Consider the following 25,505-nt stretch of genomic DNA (forward strand, 5'->3'; position numbering starts at 1 on the left):
CCATGACTTTTGCTTGTTCTGGTGATCTGTTCAGTTTGATGAATATTTTACAGTTTGAAGTCCATGTGTGCTGTATTTTTCCCTGTTTCTTTAAGAAGCGTGCTTTCCTGGCGATGTCGGCATTCCGTTTGGTGAGATGTTCATTGATGAATATGTTTGTCCCTTTCAGTTTTCTTCCTTGTTTTAACAGTGCTGTTTTGTGTTTTCTGTTGATGAATCTCATGATGACGGTTCGTTTATCACCGTCATTTCTCTGGGGCAGAGGGTGGTTAAAGGTGAACAATTTAACGTTGTGCTAAGTGCAATATTAAAAACTGCTTAAAGGTGAACAATTTAACGTTGTGCTAAGTGCAATATTAAAAACTGCTTAAAGGTGAACAATTTGACATTGTGCTAAGTGCAATATTAAAAACTGCTTAAAGGTGAACAATTTAACGTTGTGCTAAGTGCAATATTAAACTGGTAAAAAGGTGAACAGTTTAACTCTGTGTAAAGCACCACATAATGCCTGATGTGTATGTACAATATAAAGTTGTGAAAAAGCAGTGCCACGAAATGTGTAACTTGGGATATGTTTTATATATTTTAAATTAATTGGAAAGAATAAATCTATGTTGTGATAAACACACCTCTCTGTTTCCCGTACCTAGCGCAGCCTTTTGTAACAAATTGGGCTTTGAATGGTCCCGGGGCCATATCCCCGGGTGGCATTGTCAGTGCCTTTCTCTAAAATGGAAAATAAATTATAGTTCCTTTTTAATCAGAATAACAAACAAACCCAAGCCCACATCGACGCCACTTTGCCACATGTAGTTCCTCAGTCCAGCCAAAAATCATGTCAGCGTTTCATGTGAACAGCTCTTCATGCATCCAGACGCTTACAGCAGAGTGGATTGTGTCTGTGTGTATGTTACAAGAATTAGCAGCGTCAGTTAGCTCATTCAAATCATCATGTCGTTGTCTCCCGCGCACGCATACACACACGCAACCGGGTCGATCGACTGTATGTCCTCAGTCCAGCTTATCAGTCTTTCTTCCTGCTAACAGCCTCCAGACAGCACAGTGGATTTGTTTTGTGTGTGTCTTACAAGAATTAGCAGCGTCAGTTAGCTCAATCAAATTATGTCTCAGGAGAGTCATCGTTGCGTGCATGTACTACTGTGTACATCCTCAGTGCGGGGGGAATCACATCAGAAATTAGGCCAGCTTTTCATTCCAACTTCCTGCCAACAGCCTCCAGACAGCACAGTGGATTTGTATTGTGTGTGTGTACGCGCATGTGCGTGCAGGAGTATGTGTACATGCACATGCATGAGTATGTGTGCATGCTTGCATGAGGACATGCACGCGCGTGTGCGTGTGTCTCCACTGTGCAATGGTACCAAACATATGGAACCAAATTTGCACTCTAAATGGAAATGAGCTGCACTCTAAATGCAATGCAACACAAATGGGATATTTAATCCATGTCATGTGACATACAAAGCACAAATCAAATGACAAGGATCCACTCAGCCGTTATATAATGATCCATATCGGTTCATGGGAGGCTTACAGTGTTGGAGGCTCTGTCCACGCGGAACCACCATTTCCAGGGTTCAAGAAACACTACTTCTTGAAAATGGGTCCCAGAGTGGATAAATGTGGAAACACTGGATTTGCATTTTCATGTGGACAGACTATACGGAACGCCTGTGATACGATGATGTCATAGTCCTTCCTCTCTAAAGTCAGACGCTCATAATAAATTACATGTTTTTGTTGTTAACAGGGTATTTTAACTTTTATTTTTTTGTTCTTGGTGGATCCTCAATAGGATTTATTTTCATCACTATAAAAATGGTGAAGCGGTGAAGTGTGGCTGTGGTGAACACTGATCATGAATATATGGAGCACTGTGATGACAATAAAATGATTGGAGAAATGACTTTCAGCTTTTAAAATAAGTTATTTTTTTCTTCTTGTTGGTGCTTTGTAAAGATCTAGCTTCTGCTGCTACACTGATTACCTCCTGACATCGGTTATGTGCATGCTCCATGTCTTCTTCTGTTTTTTTGTGGTAGTGTTACAGTGCCACATACAGGCCTGGCCTACTTTGTGATTTTAATTCTAATTATTGATGATTGATTCTGTAGTAGGTCTTGTTTTCCAACAGATCAAGGTTTGTGATTTTGATTCTGATGACTGATTCTGCAGTACAGTTATTTGCAATACTAATTTTGAGGTGAGTGATTTTTCCCCGCTGCACTGCAACACTGGATTTTAAGGTTCCCCCGTTTGTCAAATCCCACTTTAGCCATTTATACTGTAGCTTGATTAAAACATAAACTGCTATTTTAACTTGTTCTTTGTGTTTCCATTTTGATCTGTGAGAAACTGTTCGTTAATCAGAGACACATCCATCTTTTTCAAACCTGCTTCACATTTTAAGAGTGCCAGACTGAAACTTCCTGGGTACTGACTTGGAAACACGTTTATCAGGAAATCTCTTAACAGGTGAACTGAGCTGGAAACAGGTCGGTAACATCAATCTTCAGCTGACCTGCACAGGTGTGACTGCTGTCAATGTGTCACTGACGGACAGATCAACATCTCACACCTTTCCACGTAATCAGAGAGTGCAAACAGGTTCTTTGGAATTTTCTGGCCACAGATGCTAACTGGGTTTGCTTTGAAAGATGAGATGTTTCAAAAAAGGGCAGCTGACTGTTCCAAAGGTTGAGCCGATGACAGGTAGTTATGTACAGCGGCTCCAAAGAATCCTAAAGTGTTTCACTGCCAAATGGCTGCAACTTTAAAAGAAATATTTCAGTTCATTTCAGGTTTTAAACAAGAATGTATCAAAAACATGCAGCACGAGATCTCCTCAAGAAACACTGATGCTCTGGTTGTGGTCATGCAAATGGTAGTAAAGCAAACTGAAATGGGTGGGACAAAACGTGGCTGCATCACTAAACTTTTCACTGGACAGTAAGAGCTTATTTTTATTGCAATACTGCACTTTGGCATCATCTTAACCAGTGTGCACGAACAACATCCACTCAGCATGTGATGCAAAACACACATACAACCTTCACAACAGAACAAGTATAAAACACCACAAAAACGACAATAGTCATGAACAATGTAAAGGTTCCATGAGTCTTAGCACCTTCCTCCAATCACCACATAGACCCCACCTGAGAGGTCAGACATCCTGGGTGACCCCATCACACAACACAGGTCACAGTCAATACAAAGGAGGGAAAACCACAGGAGCTGTGGCACATGATGCACCTCAGGCAGACGGGGTTTTTGGCACAAGCGAGGCGGGCAGACGCCCGGGGCGCATTTTTTCATGACACATATGGGGTGGCACAAGTAGTTAAAAAAAAATAAAAAATTGCATTGCAAAGCAGTTATCATATCACTGTGTGAGGAATTGGCAAATTGATGTCCCGCAGCTACAAGCAGGCGCCCCTGCGTGCTGACGTACACAGAACAGAACTTGTGACAGAGATTCAGCGGTTGTCTCCTGCATAACCGGGGACAGACGCGATCTTCCTCGGCCCGTGCGCTCTGCTCCACAGCTCCAGATGGAGCATCGTGCTCACTGCTCCCCACTGCTCCGCCTCCACAGCGTCTCCGCTCTCCCAGAGCGAAGTCCATAAGGATGCAGGAGAACAGAGCCAGAACTCCAGTGAACGATGCTGGCAGCTAGTTTATGAAATAAAACGCGTTTGAAAGCGAACAGACAAGGTGGAACAGCGGGTTTGAATCTCACCGCAAAGGACAGGAGCGCCGTTCACATTTCTAGCTGAAGTGACTTGAAGCTGACCTTTTTTGTGTGCCTGCAAGAGTGTGTGTTATCCAGTTTTTACACTAATTTTCCAGCAGCTAGAAACTCTCTTTTATTGTCATGTACATTGACAAAATAAATTAATAATTATAATAATAATGAAATATAAAATGAGGTTTATCTTCATAATTAACTGGTTTATTTGATGGAGAAAAATCATCACATTTGATTTCATTGGCATAGGAACATTTCAGTTTAGATTTTCTTTTGACCAACAAATAAAAACTAAAAAATTAGGGAGGAAAAAAGGCAAATGATGATCAAATTTCTGTCAAACCTCAAGCTCCTAAACTGCCCCTGATTGTTGTGTGGGCCGCTGAAGAGGAGGTACTGCTGGCCCACCACCACTAGAGGGCGCCCTGCCTGGAGTGCGGGCTCCAGGCACCAGAGGGCGCTGCCGCCTCACAGGAGCAGCCAGGACGGCAGCTGTCATCCATCACTAGAGACAGCTGATCCCAATCAAGACGGAGGTATATCAGCAGGACGGCATCTCCACCTCATTTGCCGAGATATCGCCATACCTAAGAGGTAACGTACTCAGCCAATTGTGTTGTCTTTTTGAACATAATACGTTGTTGCTTTTGCGCAGATAGTGAGTGGAACAGCAGGAGACTGTATTGGACCTTTTTGATAAGTACTCACACTCCTGCACTCACCAGTATTTTCCTGACGAGAGGTGGAGGTGGACTCTCCACCCTCCGTGTTGCTGGGTGCAGCCGCATCCACACCTGACTGTTTCTGTTTCCTGCCAGCAGTACCGGATCCGGCGAGCGGAGGCAGTGGCCACCTGGGAATTCGGGACTTGGCGGCTCCAGTATCCCCGGGGTCCGGTGGCGGCGGAGATCGGGTTGGTTCCGGTTCGACTTGGACAGACGTCTCCTATCGTCGAGCCTGCCCACACGACACCTTTGAATTAGACTTGATCTCTCTATTGTTATCAGTTGTATTTGTTGTGCCCTTTTTTCACAACAGTAAAAACAGTATATTTGATTCCTCCATTGTCCGTTCATTGTCGCCCCCTGTTGTGGGTCCGTGTTCCTACACTTTCACAACAGGATATCTCGGCCAGCGTCATGGATCCCGAGGGGCGTCAACCGGCTGTTGAATGGCCAATGGAAGAACAGGACGCGCAGGTGTCCGCGGGAGGGGTAATCGGTGAGTTGCAGCGGATCCTCACCGCTTTCACGACTCGGTTAGATTTGATGACCGAGCAGAACGTCCTCCTGAACCGCAGGGTGGAGGCTCTCGCCGCTGCGGCTCTCCCTCCCGCAGACCCTGTGCGTAGCGTTGACGTTCCACTGGTTGTTCAACGACCTCTCCCACCTTCCCCGGAAGCATACATAAGCCCCCCAGAGCTGTACGGAGGCTGTGTGGAGACGTGCGCGGATTTTCTGATGCAGTGTTCGCTCGTCTTCGCACAGCGTCCCGTTATGTACGCGACCGATGCTAGTAAAGTAGCTTATGTTATAAACCTGCTTCGCGGTGAGGCACGCGCTTGGGCTACAGCGCTCTGGGAGCAGACTTCACGGCTCCTTCTGACATACGATGGGTTTGTAAGGGAGCTCAGAACCGTGTTCGATCACCCTAACAGAGGCGAGACCGCTTCAACCGTGCTACTGTCAATGAGACAGGGGCGCCGGAGCGCAGCTGCCTATGCAGTCGACTTCCGCATTGCGGCTGCGAGATCCGGCTGGAATAGCACTGCCCTCCACGCCGCCTTTGTAAACGGACTGTCTTTGGTTCCTAAGGAGCACCTGGTGGCTAAGGACGAACCGCGGGACTTAGATGGGCTCATCGATCTTGTCATACGGTTAGACAACCGGTTAGAAGAACGTCGGCGGGAACGAGACGAAGGGCGTGGCCGGGTACGCGCCGTCACTCTCCCTTCCGGTTCCGACCGCGCTCCGCCTTCCCCACGCTCCATGGCCCCTGCGCTCCGTGGGGCCACAGCTCCCCCTACTGACGAAGCTATGGACACGAGTAGGGCAACATTTAGGGCACCAGATGCACAGAGGAGACGGGCCCATGGAGCTTGTTTTGTTTGTGGTGCAATAGAGCACCATATGAGAGACTGCCCCAAGCGGTTAAACTCCAACGCCCGCCCCTAGAAACTGGGCTAGGGGTGGGCCGAGACATTCACGTGGGACACACCCACATCGCCACACGACTCCCAGTTACGATCCTTTATGAGGACTCGACCCTGAAGGCCCCAGCACTGGTGGACACGGGCTCTGAGGGGAATCTGTTGGATAGCAGATGGGCCAGGGAGATAGGGCTCCCTCTGGTGGCGCTTACCTCGCCTGTACAGGTTCGGGCACTAGATGGCTCCCTACTCCCTCCGATCACGCATAAGACACCACCTGTAACGCTGGTGGTGTCAGGAAACCACCGGGAGGTGATCGAGTTTTTTGTGACTCAGGCCACTTCCCGTGTGGTTTTAGGTTTTCCCTGGATGTTGAAGCACAATCCCCGGATTGATTGGCCGTCCGGGGTAGTGGTTCAGTGGAGCGAGACCTGCCATCGGGTGTGTCTAGGTTCCTCGGTTCCTCCCGGCTCCCAAGTTAAGGAGGAGGTCAGAGTCCCGCCCAATCTGGGGACGGTGCCGGTGGAGTACCACGACCTTGTCGACGTGTTCAGCAAGGATCTGGCTCTCACGCTTCCCCCCCCACCGTCCGTACGATTGTGCCATTGATTTGGTTCCGGGCAGTGAGTTCCCGTCCAGTAGGCTGTACAACCTCTCACGGCCTGAGCGTGAATCAATGGAGACCTACATCCGGGACTCGTTAGCTGCCGGGTTGATCCGGAATTCCACCTCCCCGATGGGCGCAGGTTTCTTTTTTGTGGGTAAAAAAGACGGCGGACTTCGTCCATGCATTGATTATAGGGGGCTGAACGAAATCACGGTTCGCAACCGATACCCGTTGCCCCTGTTGGATTCGGTGTTCACACCCCTGCATGGAGCCAAAATTTTTACCAAGCTTGATCTTAGAAATGCGTATCATCTGGTTCGGATCCGGAAGGGAGACGAGTGGAAAACGGCATTTAACACCCCCTTAGGTCACTTTGAGTACCTGGTCATGCCGTTCGGCCTCACAAACGCCCCCGCGACGTTCCAAGCCTTGGTTAATGACGTCTTGCGGGACTTCCTGCACCGGTTCGTCTTCGTATATGTAGACGATATACTCATCTTTTCTCCGGATCCTGAGACTCATGTCAGGCATGTACGTCAGGTCCTGCAGCGGTTGTTGGAGAACTGGCTGTTTGTGAAGGGCGAGAAGTGTGAGTTCCACCGCACTTCTTTGTCCTTCCTGGGGTTCATCATCTCCTCCAACTCCGTCGCTCCTGATCCGGCCAAGGTTGCGGCGGTGAGAGACTGGCCCCAACCCACAAGCCGTAGGAAATTGCAACAGTTCCTAGGCTTTGCTAATTTCTACAGGAGGTTCATTAAGGGCTACAGTCAGGTAGTTAGCCCCCTGACAGCCCTGACCTCACCAAAAGTCCCCTTCACCTGGTCGGATCGGTGCGATGTCGCATTCAAGGAGTTGAAACGGCGCTTCTCGTCTGCACCTGTTCTGGTGCAGCCCGATCCTAATCGCCAGTTAGTGGTTGAAGTGGACGCCTCGGACTCAGGGATAGGAGCCGTGCTATCCCAGAGCGGGAAGACCGATAAGGTCCTTCACCCGTGTGCCTATTTTTCCCGCAGGTTGACCCCAGCCGAACGGAACTATGACGTCGGCAATCGAGAGCTCCTTGCGGTGAAAGAGGCTCTTGAGGAGTGGAGACATCTGTTGGAGGGAACGTCCGTGCCATTCACGGTCTTCACTGACCACCGGAACCTGGAGTATATCAGGACCGCCAAGCGGCTGAACCCCAGGCAAGCCCGCTGGTCACTGTTCTTCGGCCGTTTTGACTTCCGGATCACCTACCGTCCCGGGACCAAAAACCAAAGATCGGATGCCTTGTCCCGGGTACATGAAGATGAGGTCAAAACGGAGCCGTCGGATCCCCCGGAACCCATCATCCCGGAGTCTGCTATCGTGGCCGCTCTCACCTGGGACGTGGAGAAGACCGTCCGGGAGGCCCTGACACGAGACCCGGACCCCGGAACCGGACCGAAGAACAAACTTTACGTCCCACCAGAAGCCAGGGCTGCAGTTTTGGACTTCTGTCACGGTTCTAAGCTCTCCTGTCATCCTGGGGTGCGAAGAACCGTGGCAGTAGTCCGGCAGCGCTTCTGGTGGGCGTCCCTGGAGGCCGACGTCCGGGGTTACATCCAGGCCTGTACCACCTGCGCCAGGGGCAAGGCGGACCACCGCAAGACACCGGGATTGCGACAGCCGCTGCCCGTGCCTCATCGCCCCTGGTCTCACATCGGCCTTGATTTCGTCACGGGTCTCCCGCCGTCCCAGGGAAACACCGTCGTCCTCACGATAGTGGACCGATTCTCCAAGGCGGCCCACTTCGTGGCCCTCCCGAAGCTACCAACGGCCCAGGAGACAGCGGACCTCCTAGTCCTCCACGTCGTCCGTCTGCATGGGATACCATCAGACATCGTCTCCGATCGCGGTCCCCAGTTCTCCTCGCATGTTTGGAGGAGCTTTTGCCGGGAACTGGGGGCCACGGTCAGTCTCTCGCCCGGGTATCACCCCCAGACCAACGGACAAGCAGAACGGGCCAACCAGGAGATGGAGCAGACCCTACGCTGTGTGACAGCCGCGCACCCCACGGCCTGGAGTACCCACCTGGCCTGGATCGAGTACGCCCACAACAGCCAAGTGTCGTCCGCCACCGGCCTCTCCCCCTTCGAGGTGTGCTTGGGGTATCAACCCCCGTTGTTTCCGGTGGTTGAGGGGGAGGTCGGTGTGCCCTCGGTCCAGGCCCACCTACGGAAGTGCCGTCGGGTGTGGCATGCCGCCCGTTCTGCTTTGTTGAGGGCCCGGACGAGGGCGAAGAACCATGCAGACCGGCGGCGGGCCCCGGCTCCCACGTACCGTCCTGGGCAGGAGGTATGGTTGTCCACCAAGGACATTCCCCTTCAAGTGGACTCCCCGAAACTGCAGGAGCGATACATTGGACCTTACAAGATTCTCAAGGTCATCAATCCCGCCGCAGTGAGGCTCCAGCTTCCGGCCTCACTGCGGATTCATCCGGTTTTCCATGTCTCCAGGATCAAACCCCATCACACCTCACCCCTCTGCACTCCGGGTCCGGCGCCACCTCCTGCCCGGATCATCGACGGAGAGCCGGCCTGGACCATGCGCTGGCTCCTTGACGTTCGACGAATGGGCCGGGGTTTTCAGTACTTGGTGGACTGGGAGGGGTACGGCCCCGAAGAACGCTCCTGGGTGAAGAAGGGCTTCATCCTGGACCCGGCCCTCCTGGCCGACTTCTACCGTCGCCACCCTGACAAACCCGGTCGTGCGCCAGGAGGCGCCCGTTGAGGGGGGGGTCCTGTTGTGTGGGCCGCTGAAGAGGAGGTACTGCTGGCCCACCACCACTAGAGGGCGCCCTGCCTGGAGTGCGGGCTCCAGGTACCAGAGGGCGCTGCCGCCTCACAGGAGCAGCCAGGACGACAGCTGTCATCCATCACTAGAGACAGCTGATCCCAATCAAGACGGAGGTATATCAGCAGGACGGCATCTCCACCTCATTTGCCGAGATATCGCCATACCTAAGAGGTAACGTACTCAGCCAATTGTGTTGTCTTTTTGAACATAATACGTTGTTGCTTTTGCGCAGATAGTGAGTGGAACAGCAGGAGACTGTATTGGACCTTTTTGATAAGTACTCACACTCCTGCACTCACCAGTATTTTCCTGACGAGAGGTGGAGGTGGACTCTCCACCCTCCGTGTTGCTGGGTGCAGCCGCATCCACACCTGACTGTTTCTGTTTCCTGCCAGCAGTACCGGATCCGGCGAGCGGAGGCAGTGGCCACCTGGGAATTCGGGACTTGGCGGCTCCAGTATCCCCGGGGTCCGGTGGCGGCGGAGATCGGGTTGGTTCCGGTTCGACTTGGACAGACGTCTCCTATCGTCGAGCCTGCCCACACGACACCTTTGAATTAGACTTGATCTCTCTATTGTTATCAGTTGTATTTGTTGTGCCCTTTTTTCACAACAGTAAAAACAGTATATTTGATTCCTCCATTGTCCGTTCATTGTCGCCCCCTGTTGTGGGTCCGTGTTCCTACACTTTCACAACACTGATGACCAGCACAGTCGTGAATCCCCCCAGAGGACCTCAGATTTGAGAGAGTCAGGCACCACAAACTGGTAACACCTTTTCTTAGACACTTGGTCCTTGGACATCCTGTAAAGGATACCATTGCATGTTGTCAACTTCTCCCAGTGTTTGAGATACCTGATGACCATGACAGGCTCAGTGGGCTTTTCTCTCCTTGACAGGCGTCGGCTACGTTCCACAAAATACAGCACTCAGGAAAGAACAGGATCACTCAACTACCCTTCTCGCAACTCTATCTCAGAGAAAACAGGCAAGAGATCCTCATCCGGCGGAGTGAGTTGAGGACGTTATCGGAGAGTATCGACAGCTCTTGTTCGGGCTGTAGATTCCCAGAGGTCACGTGACTCAAAGATGGCAGAGACTTCATCCTTTGAGAAGGAATGGTTCTTTGTACACTCATACATGTAGGGCTCTTCACAGCTAGATGGCCTGGCATTATAATGTCTGAATGCATCCTGGACAGTATTAGAAGAAACGGGAAGCGCTTCAGTGATGAGCTCATTGTAAAGGCACTGAAGCAACTTCCGCCCTACTGCTGACTTGATGAAAGGGTGGTGGCTCAGCGAATCAGCAACAATGTTCTTGGAGCTGGGGATGTACTTGATGTCAAAGGTGTAGGAAGCCAGCTTTGCCACCCACCGTTGCTCACATGCATCTACCCTTGGTTTAGTGAAGATGTGTGTAAGCGGGTTATTATCTGTACACACAGTAAAGCCAGTTAAGCCAGTGGCTAAACTTATCACACACTGACCATTTCAATGCAAGGAACTCAAGGCGATGTGCGGGGTACTTGTTCTGAGCTTGTGAGAGGGACTTGCTGGCAAATGCAACCGGTCTTGCCACACTGTCACCCAGGGCCGGCCCAAGCCTTTATGGGGCCTTAAGCAGAATTTCATTTGGAGGCCTCCCTACCATCACCTCAGCACCAGATGCCTCATTATTCCATAGGCTACACTGTTATGTGTGTAAGTACCCACAATCATTAGCATTATTTGTAATTATCTTACATCATACAGGTGTCATTCTTGTTTTTAACCTTAAAGGGGTAGCAAACTTATAAATATGTTTTAATTAACTTCTACATACAGAGTGATGTATAAGTATGGCTCATTAATTTAACTATTTGAAAGTAACATCAGCAGGCAGGAGACTGCACGTTAAATAGTTAAATTAAAGAAAACTATTTAACACGTTAAATAGTTTTCTTTCAGATGTGCAGTGGTGTGCAAAATGTTCAATATCCAAATACAAAATAGAATCAAATGACATTCACATTATCTTACAGAAAAATAAAGTTGTAATCAAAATTGAATACTTAAATAATAAATACAATACTTAAATAATCTCCAAAATGAACATAGAAATCCACAACATAACAGCAATGTGTGTGCATAGCAATGCACACATTTGGTTATGTGAGTCAGTCAGAGTACAAATATCTTATTACTGATTTTCCCACCAAACCTGTGATCTATGGTTTACCTAAGGTACACAAGGCTTTTGAAGGTTTTCCTAAATGTCGGCCCATTATTGCAAGTATTGGCTCTTCGACTGAACCTCTGTCCAACTTTGTAGATTACCATATATGACCATTAGTTGAAAAGCTTCCCTGATACCTGAAAGATACTGGTGATTTTATTATCCAACTTACTGAGGTTGCATGCCCTAATGTTGAGATTATTCTGGCCACAATGGATGTGGTCAGTCTTTATACAAACATTCCACACTCATCTGGCTTACTTGCCCTCAGGTGGTTTCTTAACACCAGACCAGTAGATATCCCCCCGACTGATTTGCTGGTTGACATGTCTGAAATTGTTCTAACAAAGAATTATTTCCTTTATGGGATGGAATTCTTTCTTCAGACTCATGGGACAGCGATGGGTGCAATGTTTGCACCTGATTATGCAAACTTATTTATGGGTTGGTTTGAACATCAATACGTATATAACAATAATACTTTTTCATCTTCCATTGTATTCTGGAAAAGATTTATTGATGATGTTTTTCTAATTTGGAAAGGCCCTCTTTTGGACCTCCAAAATTTTGTAAAATACTTGAACAGCTGTGTTGAATCAATTGAATTCAATATTGAGTACGATCATCAAGTGAACTTTCTAGATACTAAGGTAATGTTTAATGGGGTGGACATTTACACCAGCCTTTTCACAAAACCCACTGACAGAAATAGTCTGCTACATTATTCAAGTCATCATCCTACCCCCCTCAAACAAGGATTGCCTTATAGCCAGTTCCTTAAAGTATAGCGTATCTGTAAAAGGGACGAGGACTTTCAGGTGGAGGCCCAAAAGCTCTTCCAAAAATTCATTGAAAGAGGATACCCTAGAAAGATTCTAGATGAGACATTTGCACGAGTCAATGACCTTAATAGAAATGACCTTCTGTACAATACCAACACAAAAAAACACAAAACCTTTTCTTGTGTGTTTAACACCACCTATTCACCACTTGGCCATGCTATTTGTGATGTGGTTAAAAAGCACTGGCATATTTTGTCTGCTGATGACATTGGGAAAGACATTTTCAATACACTGCCACTTTTTTCTTTTTCCAGGGCAAAAACATCCGGGATTGTCTTGTTCATGCAGACACTTATAGAGGGGCCAGCCGTATGGAACGTTTGGATAATGCCACTGGTTTTTTTCCATGTCGCAATTGTGCTGCCTGCTCCAATACTAAAAAAGTTAATGTGTTTTTTAGCTTTGTTACAAAAAAGGAATATAGGATCAGAAAATTTATTACATGTAAATCAACTAATGTTGTTTACCTTTGGGGGTGCACTAAATGTGGTATTCAATATGTTGGTAAAACCACCAGACAGTTACGATGCAGGATTAATGAACACAAGAGCGCCATCCGCAGAGAAGATCCCAAATCTGCAGTGGCTAGGCATTTTGCTGATGGCAATCATTCAATTGCAGACTTGGACTTTTGTGGCATTGACTTGATTACTCCAAGCAGACGAGGTGGCAGTACTGACAAATGTTTACTTCTATGTGAATGTAGATATATTTACTACTTGAAAACTCTATATCCAAATGGAATGAATGAAGAGTTGGATATGTCCTGTTTTTTGTAATCTATTGTGCTTTGTAATGTTTGTAAATAGCAGTTTTTTTTTGTAACTGGTTTTAGTCTGATTGGTATGTGGTTGATTGGCCACTAATTGATGACACCTGATGAACTCTGTAAAAGAATGGCTCCAATGTCACACCCGGTTTGCACTGAGGAAAGTCCAGGGGTCTGAAATGTTTGCACTTTTCTTTTTTTTCTTTTTTTTTCTTTCCTGCACCCTTCTGGGTAAGGCTCCTTTAAGTAAAAAAAACTCTTTGAGTTTGTCCTTCTGTGTGCGAGTCCCTCCTGCAAAAAAGTAATAAAATGAATAAAAAGAGTGAAAAGCGTAGATGTGGAGGCCAAAGGACAACGTAGGATCAAAAATTACCCCAAGGTTCCTCACTTTGTCCATGTGATGTATGACACACGAGCCTAGGCTAAGCGTTAACTGGTCAAATTGATGCCGATGTCTCACTGGACCAAGAACCATCATTTCAGTCTTATCAGACTTTAAAAGTAGGAAGTTTCTAGACATCCAGCTTCTCACTGATGCAAGGCAATCTTCTAAGGATTTTATGTGGATGAGATGACCAGCAGTTATTGGCATGTATAACTGAGTATCATCAGCATAGCAGTGAAAGGTAATCCAAAAGCGCCGTAATATGTGCCGAAGGTGTGCTATATAAAGGGAGAAAAGCAGGGGTCTAAGACGGACCCCTGTGGAACCCCACATTTCATGTCACTAAGGTTAGAGGTTGTGTTACTGTACAGAACACAGTAAGAACGACTGGTCAAGTATGACATCAACCATGCAAGGGCACTCCCAGTAATCCCAAAATGATTTTCCAGCCTATCAAGTAGAATATGATGATCCACAGTATCAAATGCAGCACTGAGATCTAACAGCACAAGAACCATAGTGGTGTCCAAATCCATTGCAAGCAGAAGATCATTCACCGCTTTAGTGAGAGCCGTCTCTGTGGAATGATATTTTCTAAAAGCATACTGCAGTGGCTCAGAGATTATTCTCAGTAAGATGGTAAATGGACTGCATTTATATAGCGCTTTTCCATCTGCATCAGACGCTCAAAGCACTTTACAATTATGCCTCACATTCACCCCGATGTCAGGGTGCTGCCATACAAGGTGCTCACTACACACCGGGAGCAATAGGGGATTAAAGGCCTTGCCCAAGGGCCCTTAGTGATTTTCCAGTCAGGCGGGGATTTGAACCCATGATCTTCTGGACTCAAGCCCAACACCTTAACCACTAGACCATCACAGTTGTCTGACTGTAAATTTTACAGTCAGACAACTGGTCAGGACACCACTTTCTCCACAATTTTTGAGCAAAATGATAGATTTGATATCGGCCGATAGTTTTTCAGTACACTAGGGTCAAGATTAGGTTTCTTAAGTAATGGTTTAATCACTGCAGATGTGAAACTTTTAGGAACAGATCCAGAAGTTAAAGAAAGATTAATAATTTCCAGCACAGTCAGCCCAAGAGTGGACCACAGGTCCTTAAACAGTTTTGTTGGTATAGGATCAAATGGACAGGTTGTGCTTTTTGTTGATGTTACGAGTTTCGTCAGCATGTCTAGAGAGATACTCTCAAATTTGTAAATCTTGGTAATACCTTAGTAATGGCGTCCACCTCAATAGTAGGGTGTAGTGGCTGGGTTAACGCATGCTGGGATATGTTTAACCTAATGTCTTCTGTTTTCTTCTCAAAGTAATCCAGGAAATCTTGTGCTGTAAAATGAGAGTGAACTATGGGTGGTTGTCCATGAATAAGTGTTGCCACCGTGTTGAACAAGAACTTTGAATTATGCTTGTTTTTGTTGATCAAAACAGAGTAATAGGTCGGCTTTGTAGCCAGTAATGCATGCTTATAGTCTAAGATAGCATCACACCACTCAAGGTGGAATACTTCTAATTTTGAACCACGCCATTTCTGTTCTAGACCTCTAGCCTTATGCTTGAGATCACGCAGGTAATCATTGACCCAAGGTGGCTGTGTTTTGGTGGTGGGTGGGGGGTTCAGTCTTACAGTTTTTTAAATTGCTAAAACACATTTCACAAAACTCTTCCCATTTTCTCAAAACGCTAAACACAACACACTTTTCTAAAGCTACATACACAAAACCACACCTTCTCTTTTCACAACACAAACTATCACACCAAAACAGCTGCTCAAAGCCTGCAAGAATGTGAACACTATATGCATCATTACACACTACAACAAAACAACTGAAAACACAATGTTCATTGTGTGAGAATGTCCTTTTTACGTTTGTTCACAACTACCAAAGCATAGTATCAGTTCTCAAAATATATTACTGTAGAGTATGTAGCATTCATAGATTTGTGTGTTTCATATGAACAGTATGTAAATCTACAGAGAATACAGTATGTACACTACTGTACTGTATCACAACTAAATGCAAACACTACAGAGGATCCATTACACACAATACTCATTGAAGACACAATGTTCAGGGTGTGATGGTTTTTTCATTTATTGAACTATACCACACACACACATCATTGTGCGGCATCACGTCGTCAAGCTGGATCAGGCCACAGGACCTCATCTACGTCATAGGCATGATGGTGTGAGTTTGCCTTGCTCTCCTTCCTTGGCCTGCTCCTCTCCCTCCTTGGCCTTGTCCTCTCCCTCCTCTGACTCTAACTCCTCTTCCTCTGATTCTGCCTCTGTCCATTGTGCTACTGTATACGTTTGGAACCTTCAGCAAACTGTGCACTCTGAACTGGCTTCTGTAGGTGTGGTCACATCATTTGCAACAAGTGTCTACAATTCTGAGTCGTTATGTTTAATGAATGAAGTGAGGTGTGTTCATTGTGTTCAGATTTTGCTGACTGTGACAAGCATTTTGCATCACTTGAGCTTTAAACTGAGAATCTGAGCAGAGTTTTATGCAATTTGTGTTTTAGCAAGGCCAAAAGTGTTTAGATTTATGAGAAAAAGAGGACTGCGTTTTGTGAATTGTGTCTTCATGTGAAATGTGTTTATGGTTTTGGCAAATGGGGGCTAGTTTTATTAAATGTGGTTAGAGAACTGGTCATTTGGTTTAGAGAATTGGGTTTTGTGTTTTAGCAATTAAAAATCTGTAATAAGTGAGTGATCAGAGACAATTGATGTAAGAGGCATGAGGTCAATATTCATGACAGCAATACAACTCATTGACAGGTTAGAGATGAACACACTTAATTCATCTAAGAATTCAAAATATAGGCCAGGAGGCCTATATACAGTGACAAAGTAATACGGCTGATTTTTACATTGAGATGAGATTATCTTTTCAGCTAACTCTGTTAACCATCAGCAGACCAATTAGCTTCCGATAAATTTAGTTCGAATAACTTTTAGACTGCTAACATATTTTTGTGGGCATAATGAATAAAGCTTAACAGTTAAAAACATTTGTAAAGTCTGAAATCATAGATTTTGGCACCTGCCTGTTACATGTTTTGTAGCAGACAGACAGCTATGAGTAGCAGCACTCAACACTCTGCTAGCGGAGACAAGTTGGTTACCACAGAGAAAAGAAGTGGGAGGGAAAAAACTTTTTTTTTTTTCCACACCAAACAGACTTGCAGGCATATCACACAAGTCATGCACAGGCAGACAGTTCTGACTTATGGTTAAAAAATAATTCCGGACAAGTTATTGAAATTACCATCACCTCTCTCATTTTACAAAGTGAAAATATCAGCTATATGTTTTAGTTTTAAAGTAATGCACTAATTTTGAATGTTTACCGTTTAAAGACACACATGCCACAATGCATAATGGGAAAAATAGTTTCCTGACATCAGTGGTTGGTCAATATATAATAGTGTGCCTTCATAGAGAGAGTGGTGACATGACGAGTTGAAAAAAATCAGTCACGTGACTCATGGTGCCATCTTGGCTTCAAAATAGCATTCTCTGTTAATCTGTCTGCATGGAAATCCAGCTATTTTATTTAGGTATTCACTGAAAATGCTGGGTTGTTGTGCATTTGGAGGCACAAACAGACACAGCAAGGGCTTCAAGATGTACAGATTCCCCTCAGATCCGAATAGAAGAAAAAACTGGGAAAATAAAGTCAGCCGTGTGGGATTGAAGCTGACATCATCGTCAAAGTTTTGAGAGGTAAATTTATTGTTCAGTCCCATGTACAGTAAAACTCAACTAAACCATCATTGTATAAACCAGATATTCGCAGTCATCGGACAAAAAAGTCCCAAAGTGTTTATACTGTTTTCCATGTAATAAACGCTGTATATAACTGATTTTGTACAACAGATTTTTCGCTCATATCGGATAAAATGTCCCGTCCGATTGCAAAGTATTTCCATTAAAACTCCTCGCATGCCCAAATATTTAGTTTTTTTACACCTTGCTCAGACTCGGACCTGTAGCCTGACGTGCATGTCAGGCTGCGGCAGGCTGCAGGCTGTGCAGTGAAAGCATCAAAGTTTTCTGCTTTCACTGCACGCCATTTACATTTTGATAATGGATCAAATACATTTGGCAGAAAAAAATTTCAGAGGAAATTTTGACCCAGCCGTTAAATGAGTTGCAGGTCCCGATTCATGATTCCCCGTAGATGTAGCTTCAATAACGTAATCAGCTAACTGAAAAGTTAACACTAAACTGCCTAAAAACTTATTGTAATCTACAGTGGTCCCTCGTTATCACGGGAGTTACGTTCTAAAAATAACCCGCAATAAGTGAAATCCGCGAAGTAGTCAGCGCTATTTTTTGCAATTATTATAGATGTTTTAAGGCTGTAAAACCGCTCACTACACACTTTATACACTTTTCTTAAACATTTTCTCACGTTTCTCTCCTGAGTTCCACAAGGTTCTGTGCTAGGACCAATTTTATTCACTTTATACATGCTTCCCTTAGGCAGTATAAAAAGCATTGCTTAAATTTTCAGTGTTACGCAGATGATACCCAGCTTTATCTATCCATGAAGCCAGAGGACACACACCAATTAGTTAAACTGCAGGAATGTCTTACAGACATAAAGACATGGATGACCTCTAATTTCCTGCTTTTAAATTCAGATAAAACTGAAGTTATTGTACTTGGCCCCACAAATCTTAGAAACATGGTATCTAACCAGATCCGTACTCTGGATGGCATTACCCTGACCTCTAGTAATACTGTGAGAAATCTTGGAGTCATTTTTGATCAGGGTATGTCCTTCAATGCACATATTAAGCAAGTATGTAGGACTGCTTTTTTACATTTACACAATATCTCTAAAATTAGAAAGGTCTCACAGTGATGCTGAAAAACTAATTCATGCATTTATTTCCTCTAGGCTGGACTATTGTAATTCATTATTATCAGGTTGTCCTAAAAGTTCCCTGAAAAGCCTTCAGTTAATTCAAAATGCTGCAGCTAGAGTACTGACAGGGACTAGAAGGAGAGAGCATATTTCACCCATATTGGCCTCTCTTCATTGGCTTCCTGTTAATTCCAGAATAGAATTTAAAATTCTTCTTCTTACTTATAACGTTTTGAATAATCAGGGGGTCGTTTTGACCGTTGGGGTTTTTCTGTAATTATTGTATGGCTTTTGCCTTACAATATAAAGCGCCTTGGGGCAACTGTTTGCTGTGATTTGGCGCTATGTAAATAAAATTGATTTGATTTGTGTAAACACTCTCTTTTTTCTTCTGGGTGAGAAGATTATTAACAGACACACGCAGAACTCTCCCTTCGCTCACTGCTTCCGGAGGTACAGATGCGGGACCCGCAAATAATCCAAGTCCTCTCTCGGTGGCCACAGAGCTCTGCAGCTGTGGTCAACATCCGCATCAAAACAGCGAGCGTAGTCTCTGGACCTGTTGCCATATTTGGCGCAGCTCCACACAGCAGACAGGAGAGCAGTGTGAGTGGCCTGCTGCTGCGTTTACCGAGCCCGCAGATTCAGTAAGCACTTAGTAAGAGCGGAGAGTAAGGGGAGAGTTTTGTGAAATGTGTTTTAGCAATTTAAAAAACTGTAAGAGTGCTCTGATCTGCTCAGAAGCATGTGAGGAGCTAAATGTGACATGATGCAGCCAATCAGAAAGTGAGGTGTTTGACCTGGGAATGTTCATGTGTGAAATCTGTTTGTGTGTGTTGTTTTTACTGTGTGACACCACACACTGTAGAACTAAACCTGTCAGATCTATGATTTTTTTTTTTTTTATCTCCATGTGTGTGGTCTCTCAGGTTTTGGAAACCTACAAATAATTTTAAAATCCTGCAGTTGACAACACTGTGATATAACCGGTCGCCAGTAGATGGCAGTGTTCTATGCATTTTGACGCCGGTTATATCACATGAATCACAATTTAACAGACTTTTCGGCTTTGCAAATGCTTTTTTTTTTTTACACAAATGAAAAAAAATGATATATTTTACAAAAAAGCACATTTATTTGTAAACACCAACACATGTTACATTGATTCACTTTTGTTAGTTTTTACATAGAAAGAATTAGTCATCCAATCAGTATGAGGGGAGGCTGATTACCCATAAGCCCTTTGGGCACCTGTGTGTTAATCTTCAAATCTTCAGAATGAGTGCATTATTTTAAAATTAACAGATATGTGTTATATATCCACTTCATACATTTGAAGAGTTTACATTAATGTAGTTATTCTATCCGGAATAATTTTATTTATAATCGCTGGACCACTGAATGGGGTTAAGGAGTAATGATTTTATATATAAATTGCTTTTGCAATTTATAATTGCAAAAGCAATTATAAATGTTTAAGGTACTACCTATTTAAAGCAAAAAATGTTAGCGGTCTAAAAGTTATCGGAACTAAATTTATCTGAAGATAATTAGTTTGATGATGGTTTTAAAATTTATCTGAAAAGCTAATCTGCTAACAAAAACATTAGCTTTGATAATTATCTGTTATCGGATTAGCTGAGCAGTGCCCACCAATGATGCTGATTACAAATGGATTAGACGTGGGCGATACCGGGAATTTTGGTATTGATCCGATACCAAGTAAATACAGGCCCAGTATCGCCAATACCGATACTTTTTCATATTTAAGCTTCATAGATCAAAAGGATCCAAAAGACCGAGGATAGAATTTTGCCAAACATTGTACGTGACAACAAAATACTTTATTATCACAATCAACATTTTTGTTTAAAAAAATATCACTCAACACAACTTAAAACAAAATCTCCTGAGGTAGAGGGCTGACAAACCACAATACAAGGGTGCGCTGCTCCGTGTTGTGTGACACAGCGCATTGCTGCTCTTACAGACAGAGAGCAGACTTTGATGAATCTGCGTGTGCAGCAGTCAGTGCGTGCGGGAGAGAAAAAAGCTTGAGTATTGATCTATTTACACCAGGATCGTTCAATATCAATACCAGCTTTGGTATTGATATTATCAATATTAGGATCAATCCGCCTACCTCTAAAATGGATCAGAAAAGTCAGCAAATTTACAACAGAAAGTCAATAAAAGAGGAAAATGTACAGCTTACTTTTGATTTGGAGGTGATGATTGTAGAAAGAAAAGCTTATTGAGGGTCAAATTAGAATCCAGAGACAGAGAACTTGTCACACGTCATTGCATGACACGGAGTTACAGAACTGCAGCTGCATAAATCTGGCTTTAAATTAATTAAATAAATCATCATAAATTGTAAATTCATGCACATTTGATAGCTTAAATATTTTGAATTTATTTTGATAGCACTTGTACTTGGATGTGTTGCTGTATGTGGTTAAATGATTTTAAAAAATGTTGAAAACATTAAAGGTTCATTCAGTTGTTCAGCACAGATGGAACCAAAATGGCGCCATGTTCTCAGTTGACACTGCTCTCTCACGCAAATAATTGTAATGTGTGGTGGGTTTTAAAAATAAATCTGAATTTGAAAACTGATAATTCCGTTTAATTGATTCAGCACTTTTAGCAAATGTGTGGCAATTGCTCTTCACACTGCCATGAAGACTGTCATCTACTGGATGGCCAGTAGATGTCAATTTTCCCATAATGCACTGCAGTATGTGTGTCTGCACTCTGTAAAGGCTAAAACCTTCAAAATTAGTGCATGACTTTAAAACTAAAACATATAGTCGATATTTTCACTTTGTAAAACGACAGAGGTGACTTTAATTTCAATAACTGGAATTAGTTTGTTTAAAATTTTAACCATTTCCTTTCCTTTGTCTCTGGTCACCAGGTCTCTTTTGCTGAGAGAAGGCTGATCTGAGACAGAAGCGCTGATTCGTTGTGTCAGTACCTGCCAGTGTCAATACTGAAAATTACTGGTTTAGCTTTTCGCTGTAACTTCTGCTAAGGGGTTTTATAGGTTTAGCTTTATGAAACTTCATTTTTCAGTGAGCAGATTAAAGGTTATCGAAGTTAACTTCTTTGTTAGCTGTGCCCACCACTGTCCCTGTTGTCAAACAGTTTAAGTAGTTGGGAGTGGAAATTTTTTCTTCCTTAGTTACGATTGCAAATAAAAATATTAGAGGAAAATATAATAAAATTGAGTCAGATCTTGATAAGATGGTCTTAATTCCCTACCCCTGTATCAGTAGTGAAGATGGATATACAGTAAAACCCACAGATTCAGGTGGACTAGTGAATTTTGTCCGTTATAATCGAAATCCGTTATAGGTATAAAACTGACAAAATCTGTTAAATGTATAAAATAGACAAAATCTGTTATACGTATAACATGGACAAAATCCGTTATATGTATGTAACCAGTGATGGGCACAGCTAACCAAAAAGTTAGCTTTGATAACTGCTAATCTGCTAACTGAAAAGTAAACGCAAAACCGATAAACACCTGAAAAATTTAGCAGAAGTTAAAGCTAACTGCTTACTTTTAGTACTGACTCGGTACACTCCAACAAAAAACGAGAAAGAGATTCTGCCTTTATGCACACTGCCTACAGCTGTATTAACTGTGAATGGGAGAAAAAAAAATAAATTAGATGATTGATCCTGGTGCCACCATAATCTGTAATACAGAGCTCTGATTTTGACGGACTCGAACCCAGTCTGTGTGAGTGGTTATCTTGAATAATTCTTTGTTTCTCTACAACTGGTACTTGGTGCCACTTACTGGTGACATGCTGCTAGAGCGTGTTAAACATCTGATCTCACCAAATTTAGACACGATAAAGTCAGGAAATATGTGTTTAGTGTAGCTTTTGTTTGTGATTTAGGCCAATGCAACTTTGTCAGTGAGGCCGATGAAAAACTGACAGTGACAGGTTTGTTTTAATGACTGCTTTGTGGCAGCAGCAATCCAACTGAATCATCTACCTCTAAAACATGGAAAAGTATTGGTCTGTTTGTATTGATTTGCAAAAAAAGACTTGTGATTGGAAAGAAACTGATGTATCTATGGTGTATTACTCACCCGCTGTTAATGCATAGAGATGGGAGATTGGTGAACAGCTCATTGCTCATCGAGCTTTGACATTGTTCAAGGACACCGAGGAGTCTCTCGCTTCCATGCCAAATTTGGAAGTTCCCTACCTCTCTTCTGTCTCTCCCAATTTGTGGGCAAAGCACAAGTATAACATGGGACTGATTAGAGGCTGTGCTCCAACAGTATTACAACCAAAATCATCTTTTAGGCCTATTAAGAAACAATATCCACTCAGACAGGACGCTATGGATGGAATAACACCTGTTTTTTAGTTCCTGCTGGTGGCATTGATTGTGGTACCCATCCAAAAGTCTCCTGTCTTAAAGCCAATATTCCCAGTGAAAAAGATTTGTCCTGCTGGACGACCCACTGAATGGTGTTTTGTTCAGGACTAACAGGCAGTAAACGCGGTGATCATACCACTGGCGTCACACATTCCCTCTTATCTCTTTCCGCTTCTGTCACATTGTGGCAGATGTTGCCTCACTTTCATCTGAGAAGGTTGATGGGATTTGGTACGGTCCACATCTTACATCTGTGCCTTCCAAAACCTTGCTTACCGCATGCACTTTCCTATACTTATGGCTATTTTGTCACATGGAGACCACATGTCATTAAGGAGGGATGATGTGTGCTGGATGTTTAAAAATTCTGGTTTACAAAAGGTTTGTGGCCTATGCAACTAATTTTTTGCCAAAAGGAGTTTAATCTGTGCACAAAACAATGACCTCTGCAGGTGCACATCCTCTCTCCTCAAGGTCCCTTTCAACACTTCATGATGGATTTCACCGAATTAACCCCAGCAGAGGGGAAGAAATATTCCCAGCAGAAGGGAAGAGATACTGTACTGTCTTGTGATAGTGAACATGGACATTTCCAAATGGGTTGAGGCCTTTCCAACAAAACACGCATCAGTAAATTCAGTGGCGACAGCTTTAATGACAGACATTATTTCCAGATGCCACAATAATTGCTGTGGAAAGGGAAAATGGCACATTGAAAAATAAATTTCACAAAAAAATTAAAAAATAAACAGGCCTAAATTGGGTTAAATGCTTACCCTTGGTCCTGATGCAGATGAGCTTTTGCACATGATAGCGTAATAACCTGTCACCCTTTGAAATACTGTTTGGAACACAGGACTCCATCCCAAGGTGTTGACAGGGGAAGATGCAGTGTTTGCTGATCATAATCTTGTGTCTATTTGCATAAAACTGTCACAAGCTTTTTCTGTGTGCAGGTCTAGTATGAAGGAAGCCCTTCCATTATCAGCTGGACAACCACTCCACGATATCCAACCTGGAGACTTCGTGATTGTGAAGAATCCAAGGAAGAAATGTTGGAATGATTGTTACTGGATAGGCCCCTTCCAAGTGCAAGTGACGACACATACACATACATGGATTCACACAACCCACTGCAAGAAAACTATCTAAAGGGCATCAACATCTTCCCATCTTCTGTGGTTTTCTGTTCTTTGCAGTCATCCTTATATTATGGTGGTACACTCCAATAGCTCAAACAATCTTTTACAACTGAAGGATGCTCAACAACTTACGCGTAGCCAAGGGTGGGCCTGGATGGGCCTGGGCCAGCCCACTTGTCAGCCAGGCCCGCCCCATCCAATGAGAAGGCTGAGTCAACACTCGACAGTCACCTGTTGTTGCCTCATTGTATTCCTATGATATGGTAATGCATTAGCACTGAGCGACAATTAATAAATAAATTTTGTCAAAAAAATCTGGTTCATCTTCTGTGATTTTTATTAATTCATTTTTATTTTAAAGGACTTTACATGACTAAGCATTGCATTGCTGCTTGCATTGTCCATGGGGTGTTTGTGTCTGACACTTTGCGTCTGTGTAACTGTGCACACAGCGTCTGTGCAGTTGGCTGAGATGTGTTCATCATTAAACTTGGAATTCATTTTTGAAACAATGCCTTATTTAAATACTTATTGACATTTTGGGTTTTGGCCGAGCCAAGTAGGCTACCAGACTGCAGCTTGCATTATCCATGAAGAGTACTTGTGTCTGACGTGTCACGTCTGTGTGCTCACTTTGCCAGTGCTGTAGGCTAAGTGATAACGTTGCTTGTGATGTCCAAACGAGGCATACTTTTTCAAACGGTGTATTATATAATACCTACACCTTACCTACAACCCCAAAGGTTGGGCCTGTCTGATTTTTTCTGGGCCCACCCATTTTATGATTTCTGCCTATGCCCCTGCTCAACAACCTGCAATATTGAATGAATCAGTGCAGCGGTTCTGGTGACACAAGCGAAACATAGGTTTGGCTGTCCCACACAAACAACGCGATTGGTGTGGGTATCCATGGCAACCGGTATGTCTAACAGTTCCAGGTAATACTAAGGTAACTTTTTGGGTAGATATTTGCCAGTACTTTGACTCTAACTATCATCGCCAGGCAGATGTCTACATGACCCCCCATGCAATTTGGAATTTGGGATGTTGACTTAACCACGAGTAATATAACTGATGTGCAGTTACCACAAAATAAGTTTTGAGTAGTGCAAAAAAGACCTCCCAACGGTACTCTGTACCTGGAAATGTTGGCATATGTATTCGGATATGACCTAGCCATCACAGTTATGATAGAGCAAGTGTTTGAAACCCTTCCCCAAGAAAAAGGGGTCATGGTCAGTGGTGGGCACAGTTCCGCTAATCCAGTAACCGCTAATTATCGAAGATAATGTTTTCAGTATCAGATTAGCTTTTCAGATAACTTTGAAAACCATCATCGGACAATTATCTTCCGATAAATTTTGGTCCGCTAATTTTTAAACAACTAATATATTTTTGGAGATGTTGTAACAAAAGCTTTACAGTTATGAACATTTATGAAGTCTAAAATCAGTTGAGTACCTACCTGTTAAATGCTTTGTAG

The sequence above is a fragment of the Thalassophryne amazonica genome, chromosome 16 (assembly GCF_902500255.1).
Source record: "Thalassophryne amazonica chromosome 16, fThaAma1.1, whole genome shotgun sequence".
Lineage (NCBI taxonomy): Eukaryota > Metazoa > Chordata > Actinopteri > Batrachoidiformes > Batrachoididae > Thalassophryne > Thalassophryne amazonica.